Consider the following 8,769-nt stretch of genomic DNA (forward strand, 5'->3'; position numbering starts at 1 on the left):
CGTCTATTTTATACTCCCACGGTTAGATATGTAGTCTAACGACTTCAGTGTAGGAACTGCGACAGGAGGTAAAGGATATAAACAGCCGCCCTCCACAGCCCGAGGACCCAGAACGATCCCTCGATCCGGACTCTGAAGAGGACCCAGACATATTGGTGGAGCTTATCGACGGGGTGTTCCATCAGCTAAGCAAGGACAATACCTTGGTAGCCATCATGGCTGATTACCCAGGGTTAATCCTGGCCTCCCAGGTGACAGAAACCGGAGTCTCATTCCCTTGAGAGAGATTCCACTCTCATGTATTCCGGTGTTTCTGACGACAACCGTGTTTTGCAGGGGAGATTTCCGAGGCAGGAGGCCGAACCTGCGGCGGCTAGCCAACGAGGGGCCGCAGGACCCCGTGGGGCAAAAAGGAATGCAGTCCGGACTGAGATGCCGGCACAAAGGTATAGCGCACCCTCTGTTTCCCTAGTGTTATTCTATCAGGGCATATTAACGTTCGTGCTATCGTCAAAACGAAGAGACCTCGCCGGACTACATCCGGAGAGGTTGCCAATCGCGCCCCACCAGCCAGGCTCCAACGTCTGGCCAGGAAGCGGAGGCGAGCACAAGGCGCGCACCGGACGCTCCTTCGACAGAGGATGCAGACAGGCTGTCTGCCACAAATTCTGAAGTGGAGAGTGCCATGAACCACACGCGTCGCCGGACAGTTCTACGCGACGCTTGTTTCTCCCAAGAGGCTTTAGATGCCTTTAATTCAGGAGATGCGTACCTCCATGCCGCTCAAAATGGTTTAGCCAGAGCCATGGAGCAGTATGTAAAAGACATACGGGTAAGAAAATTTTGGTCAAATATAGATATACCAGTAGCCCCCGAGACTTGAAACAGTTAGAGCAACTGATTTAAGGATCATTTAATAAGCAGGTTCTTACAGAGAAGAATACCGTACTGTCCCAGGAGCTAGAAAAGTGCAAGGCCCAACTAGAGGCCGCACTAGCCGCAGCAGGGGAGCCCAAAGAGACCCCCTCAGGTAAGATACGCTTCGAAAGATTAGTATTGTGCGGTGTGGGTGCAAATCTGACAAATCATGTTGCAGATGGCGTCGGACTCGATCCGGAAAAGCAACAACTCTTACGCCGGCTAAAGGCCGGTGAGAGTACATTGACAAAGGTGAGGCGAGAGAAGAATGATCTTCAGGATGCCAACACCAGGCTGGACGTCGAACTTAAAGATGTTCGTGGCCAGCTGTCGGACTCCACGAGGGAGAATCAGCGGCTTCGACGCGGCATATTCAGCAAGTGCTTGAACGAACTTTGAAAAAAAAGAGTTCGGTGAGGAAGTCGACTAACAGAGTAATGTCTGTAGGTATGCTCACAGGTCGTCCTGCAGAGGAGATGCCCGGTTCTACGGGTGACCTTCTTCCCAAACTCATGCAACTGCACGTGCGAATTCGGCAGGCGATGCGAGGTGTTGCCCAAGCCTTATGGCCTGCCCACTCCATGCCCGAGGGCCTTGGAGAGCTTGCGGAGAAGCTGAAGGGAGCTCGGCGGCGCTTCCGGTTGTGGGAGATATCGGCCTGCCGACAAGGCGCTAGGGAAGCCTGGGCCATGGTGAAGACCCGTTTTACGAAGTCTGACCCGAACCACATGGCCGAGGTCGGACCAGTGGGGCCTAACGGGAAGGAGATCCCTGTGAGCTTAGTATACGGCCAAGTAGAGTTGGCCGCGAAGTATTCCCAGCAGGACTGTAAATTAGACAGCCTGTTAGATGGTATAGAAGAGGAATACAATCAGTCAGAATGACTATGTAATTTTGAATTGACATGTGTAATGCCTTCTAGGCGGATTGTAGATCGTTTGTCGTTGCCGACCTTTTCGCTTCAACCTCGGGACCTGACGGTCCGGAGTGTGTCCGAATACCATAGTGGTTATATAAGAACCGGGGTATGCGTGGAGACCAGGCGTAGGGGTCATCAGTGCTTTATCAGACAAGTGCCCAACTAGTTATGTTATATTACATGGTTAGTAAGAAACATCTTCCAAAGAGAATAGTTCCGTTAAGGGTTCCTTTCGTTGGGAGGCATGCCCTAAAGTGCATGTCCGGACTGAGTAAAAAGACGCAGAAAAAAGCATCTGGGGGCGCATAAAATGAGTAAAAAGATCATCTTTTATCTCACCGACCGAATATTCCCTTAAGAACGCTAGCTTTCGGCTTCACCCAGTCTGAGGTACACATCCGGCTGACCTGGCAGTAACAACCGCAGAGGTGCTCCCTTTACCGCCTAGCCGAACAATCGGGAACGTAGGGGTAAGCACAGGAGCCAGGCAACCCAGCTTGGCCAAAACTTAAGTCATATCGATGCATATAATGGTGAAGAAAAAGGTACATGCGGAAGTTTGACGCATGTGTTGGGCATGAAGCCCGTATAAATAAGCTTCTGTTAAAGAAGCCCCCAGGTTTAATGAGCGCGAGTGGCGCGTCACTAGATGAGCCTTTAAGGGCTATAAAAGAAAAGAGGGGAAGGAGAGAAATGTAAGACAGAAAAATGCAAAAAAAAAAAGGACAGAGGAAGGAGACGAACACAGAGTCCGGCGCTAGGCATAGAATCTTCGGAGACGGGTGGCGTTCCATGGGTTCGGCTCGAGTCGGTTATCCGACGCATCTCGCAGGCGGTACGCCCCGCCAGTCAGGACTTGGTCGATTATGAATGGACCTTCCCACTTGGGCTTGAGTTTGTCCTTTTTCCTATCCGGCAGGCGTAGAACTAGTTCGCCAACATTGTAATTTTTGGCCCGTACTTCTCTGCTTTGATATCTTCGGGCCTGCTGTTGATAAAATGCGGAACGGGCTTTTGCCACATCACGCTCCTCCTCCAGGGCGTCCAAGTTGTCCTGCCGATCGAGCTCGGCTTCTCTTTCTTCGTACATGTGCACTCTAGGTGAGTCATGTATTATGTCGCAGGGAAGAACTGCCTCTACAACGTACACCATAAAAAATGGTGTGTATCCGGTGGTGCGATTTGGCGTGGTCCGCAGGCCCCATAGCACAGAGTCGAGCTCCTCTACCCAGTGCGTGTTAGATTCCTTGAGGGACAGCACCAGTCTGGGTTTAATGCCACTCATGATAAGACCATTTGCACGTTCAACCTGGCTGTTGGTTTGTGGGCGATAGACGGAAGCATAATCGAGCTTGATGCCCATGTTTTTGCACCAGAGTTTTACCTCGTCAGCGGTAAAGTTTGTACTGTTATCGGTTATGATGCTGTGGGGGACGCCATAACGTGTACAACCCCGGATATGAAGTCTATCACAGGTCCAGATTCGGCAGTTTTAACAGGCTTGGCTTCTATCAATTTGGTGAATTTATCCACCCTGACCAGTAAGTATTTTTTCCTATTGGTCCCACCTTTAAGGGGTCCGACCATGTCAAGCCCCCAGACCGCAAAAGGCCAGGTGATGGGTATAGTTTGGAGTGCAGTGGGTGGCATATGGCTTTGGTTGGCAAAAAGTTGGCAACCAGCGCATCGTTGGACTAGGTCCTGAGCGTCTGCCCGGGTCGTCGGCCAATAAAAGCCTGTACGAAAAGCCTTGCTAACAAGGGACCGAGCAGCAGCGTGGTGACCACCAAGTCCGGCATGAATTTCAGCCAGAAGGTTCCGCCCTTCCTCTTCGGAGATGCACCTTTGAAGGACTCCGGTAGTGCTTTTTTATAAAGCTCTCCCTCATGGACTCTATAGGCTTTAGATCGCCGCACTATGCAGCGGGCCTCGTTTTGGTCCTCCGGGAGTTCCTGCCTAGTAAGGTAGGCTAGGAATGGTTCTGTCCACGGGGCGATGACCACCATTATTACGTGGGCTGAAGGTGTAATTTCATTGGCAGAGCCTCCAATTGTGTCAAATTGTTCGGCGTCTAGTGGTGTGGCTGGGTCCGGGCTGTTATTTGCGGGTTCCCCCTCCCATGCTACGGATGGCTTGAACAATCTTTCCGAAAAGATGTTGGGGGGGACTGCATCGCTTTTTTGCTCTGATGCGTGCCAGGACGTCCGCTGCTTGATTGTTTTCTCGGGCTATATGGTGAAACTCCAGCCAACCGAGCTGACATTTTTAGGACGGCGTTGTGGTAAGCTGCCATTTTTGGGTCCTTGGCGTCAAAGTCTCCATTTATTTGGGATATCGCGAGGTTTGAATCCCCGCGTACCTCTAGGCGCTGGATACCCATGGATACTGCTATCCGGAGACCATGTAGGAGGGCCTCATATTCGGCTGCATTGTTGGAATCCATGTACATGATTTGGAGCACATATTGGACTGTGTCTCCTGTGGGGGACGTCAGGACGACGCCAGCCCCCAGTCCGGCCAACATTTTGGAGCCGTCGAAAATGCATAATCCAGTTTGAATATGTGCCGTACTCTTTAGGGAGCTTGGCCTCCGTCCATTCTGCGACGAAGTCGGCCAAAACTTGCGATTTAATAGCTCACCGTGGCTTATAGGTTATATCGAACAGGAGAAGCTCGATGGCCCATTTTGCAATCCGGCCCGTTGCGTCGCGGTTGTTGATAATATAGTTGAGTGGTACTTCCGTGGCTACTGTTATGGAACACTCTTGAAAGTGGTGTCGTAGCTTCCGGGATGCCATGAATACCGCGTATGCAATCTTTTGATAATGCGGGTACCGTGATTTGCATGGAGTGAGGACAGTGGATACGTAGTATACCGGCCTTTGAAGGGGAATTTGTGTCCATCCGTTTCCCGCTCGACAACGAGCACTGCGCTGACAACTTGATGTGTTGCTGCAATGTACAATAACATTGGTTCGCCGGTGTTCGGCGCGGCCAAGATTGGGTTTGTTGCCATATCGGCCCGGGCATCTTAAGCTTCATGTACCCGTAATGGGGTATTGCTTGGAAGATTGAGAATGCTTCTCGTCCTAGTAAAGCGTGATATCCGCTTTTGAACGGGGCCACCTGAAACGTGACTTCTTCGGACCTGATATTATCCGGCGTGCCGAACACCACATCTAGTGTGATTTTTCCTCTGCAGCACGCTTCCCGACTGGGGATTATTCCTCTAAAGGTTGTGCTGCTTCGCTCGATGCGGTTCCAGTCTATTTCCATTTTTTGAAGGGTTTCCTCATAAATGAGGTTCAGTCCGCTGCCTCCATCCATGAGCACCTTGGTCAGGCGAAAGCCGTCCACTATGGGACTGAGGACCAATGCGGCTGGTGCTCGGGCTGTTCGGAATCTAGGTTCATCACTTGCGTTGAAGGTAATAGCAGTGTTGCTCCATGGATTTATTCTTGCAACTTGATAGACTTCGGCGAGGCTGCGGAGTGTTCTTTTTCGCATACTGTTTGATGCGAAAGTCTCGAAGACTGTGAGAACGGTACTGGTGTCCTCGGGCTGGCTTTCCGTGGCCTCCAGAATTAAGAGGTCCTCGCCAATTTTGGCCACCTGCCGGAGTATCCAACATGCTCTAAGGCTGTGAGTTGGTGTGGCGTCCTCTGTACTGTGGATTCTACAGGGTCCATCAAGCCACCTTTCCTGTACGGTTCCATGCCCTGTAGAGGGTTTTGGCTTTTTGGTGTTGATCCCGGGTGTCCTATGATGATGCACCCTCTTAGTTCGGACGGGATTACTATTCAAGGCCGGATTATCCCAAAATTTTATTTCGGTTTTCCAGGCGCTTTCCATCGCACAGTATTTTTGTACTATGGACGCCAAGTCAGTGAAGCGTGTAATATCACGACGACTTCTGGCGTTAAGGATCCCCTCGTCCGTGCAATTACTGCAGAAAATTGAGATTGTGTCTCCCTCACGGAAATCCTTTATCCTATTCATAACCAGGAGGAATCTGGCCAAGTAATGATGTACTGTTTCCTCGGGCCTCTGCCTGATTTGGGAGAGATCGCTTATGTTCGGGTGGGCGGGTGTCGTTGAATCTAAAACCTCACCCAATCCAAGATTCGAAGGCCGAAGAGTTTCCGAACTCTGAAGTTCGGATTCTTGGATGTTGTCCAACGAATCTAGCCCGTTGCCTGATCCTAAGCTCAGGTCTTGAGTTACATCCTCTTCTCCGCGGGTATCCGGCTTGGAGGAGTCGGGAATTCGGACGTAGCTAGTCCTTAAAATAGATGAAGGGTCGCTGCACTACGCCTCTACCACGGCAATGTGGTGGGTGACTTGGGGAGAGTTAATTTCTCTTAGATCGGGTTTAAGCCCAACCTGGTCGTAATCCGTAGCGACCCCCAGGGCGGCGATGCGATCCAAGAGCTCGTTTACGGAAGAGAGCTCCATTGGATCTAGCTGCTCGACGAGCTCCGAGCCGACGTGTAGGTTGCTTTTGATGACCCGAGAGGTCACCGTCGGCGCAACAGCCAAACAGGCGGTCATGAGGAAACCACCTAGCCGGAGAGTTTGGCCGACAGCCAAAGCTCCCTTAGCAACGGTGCCGTCTTTAAAGACGGGAGGAGGCATCCTTCCTGATTGTGACGGCACAGAGGAACTCTCAATGAAAGCACCAATGTTGGTGTCAAAACCGGCGGATCTCGGGTAGGGGGTCCCGAACTGTGCGTCTAGGACGGATGGTAACAGGAGGCAGGGAACACGATGTTTTACCCAGGTTCGGGCCCTCTTGATGGAGGTAAAAACCTACGTCCTGCTTGATTAATATTGATGATATGGGTAGTACAAGAGTAGATCTACCACGAGATCAAGGAGGCTAAACCCTAGAAGCTAGCCTACGGTATGATTGTTGTATATGGAGTTGATCGCCTACGGACTACAACCCTTCGGTTTATATAGACACCGGATAGGGTTAGGGTTACACAGAGTCGGTTACAATGGTAGGAGATCTTGAATATCCGCATCGCCAAGCTTGCCTTCCACGCCAAGGAAAGTCCCATCCGGACACGGGACGAAGTCTTCAATCTTGTATCTTCATAGTCCAGGAGTCAGGCTGAAGGTATAGTCCGGCTACCTGAACACCCCCTAATCCAGGACTCCCTCAGGCACGCCCAGGGGGGCAGGCGTGCCCCCCTGCCTCGTGGACACCTCGTGCACCGTCTCGCGTGGATTTTTCTTCCCAAAAATCATATATATTCCAAAAAAAACTCCGTCAGTTTTTATCCCGTTTGGACTCCGTTTGATATGGATATTCTGCAAAAAAAAACATGCAACAAATAGGAAATGGCACTGGGCATTGGATCAATATGTTAGTCCCAAAAATAGTATAAAAAGTTGCCAAAAGTATATGAAAGTTCAATAATATTGGCATGGAACAATCAAAAATTGTAGATACGACGGAGACGTATCACCCATCACCGTCCAGCAAGCCGATGATGGGATTACTCACGCATGGCCGTGAGCATCATGAAATTGGTGATGGAGGAAGGTTGATGATGACGATGGCGACAGATTCCCCTCTCCGGAGCCCTGAACGGACTCCAGATCAGCCCTCCCGAGAGAGATTATGGCTTGGCGGCGGCTCCGTATCATAAAACGCAATGAATCCTTCTCTCTGATTTTTTCTCCCCGGACGTGAATATATGGAGTTAGAGTTGAGGTCGGCGGAGTCTCAGGGGGGACACGAGGCAGGGGCGCGACCCAGGGGGGGCGCCCTGTACCCTCGTGGACAGGGTGTGGGCCCCCTGATGCTGATTCTTTCACCAGTATTTTTTATTAATTCCAAAATGTGTCTCCGTGGATTTTCATGTCATTTCGAGAACTTTTATTTCTGCACAAAAATAACACCATGGCAATTCTGCTAAAAACAGCATCAGTCCGGGTTAGTTCCATTCAAATCATGCAAGTTAGAGTCCAAAACAAGGGCAAAAGTGTTTGGAAAAGTAGATACGTTGGAGACGTATCAGCCTGGTCCCTGGCCAGTGTCCGCCGTTACTTCAAATAGCACGCTTAATGAGATTGGATATTTGATCTAAGCTGGCCGCTAGCCTTTTCACACTAACCGCCACGCGGGATGAGTTATGGGCACTTGACGTCATATGATTTCTACCGAAAGCTTTTCAGATGTCATAGTTCAGAGATGCGGGCTGAGTGTTGGGGTGGACCACGTAAGCACCTGCTCTGTATAAAGAGGTAGCCAGGTCTGGTCCCCAGCCAATCACGCAACGTGCATGAGTGCAATGGACGATGGGCCCTAGACCCTTGAGCACTTAGGATGTAGACCGGCGTGCTGACCTCTTTGGAGAGCCTAGGTAGGATTAGGATGTGTTGATCTTCCGAGGTCGGGCATTACCCAGGAAAGTATGTTCGGCCAGAGGTGATTGAGCGTATTGGGTAATGTGCTGCACCCTAGCAGGGAAGTAATCTATTCAAATAGACATGTCCATGGTAACAGAACTAGTTGTAGTTGTATTCCAACCTCTTACAACTAAAACCGGATACTTGATAAAATACACCCAGATAAGTGACAAATACAACCCGGTGATTGCTCTCTCACATGGAGACGAGGAGAGGATCTCCGGGCAGGATTATTGCTATACGATGATACTTGTTACCATTCCAGCTACTATCTTCTATTGCTTCAAGATGGTGTCTGCCAAAAGGCATAGTCTTCGATAGGATTAGCTTCACCCCCTTTTATTTTGGCATTCTAAAGTTTAGTCCATAGATACTACCCCCTTCATTTGATATCGATGCATATGTGGTGTAGATCTGATGTAAGTCTTGCGAGTACTTTAGATGAGTACTCACGGTTGCTTTGGTGCCTATTTTCTTTTGACCCAGATGTTCGTAACAGATGATGGCGCCAC

This window comes from Triticum dicoccoides, chromosome 1A, assembly GCF_002162155.2.
Source record: "Triticum dicoccoides isolate Atlit2015 ecotype Zavitan chromosome 1A, WEW_v2.0, whole genome shotgun sequence".
Classification (NCBI taxonomy): domain Eukaryota; kingdom Viridiplantae; phylum Streptophyta; class Magnoliopsida; order Poales; family Poaceae; genus Triticum; species Triticum dicoccoides.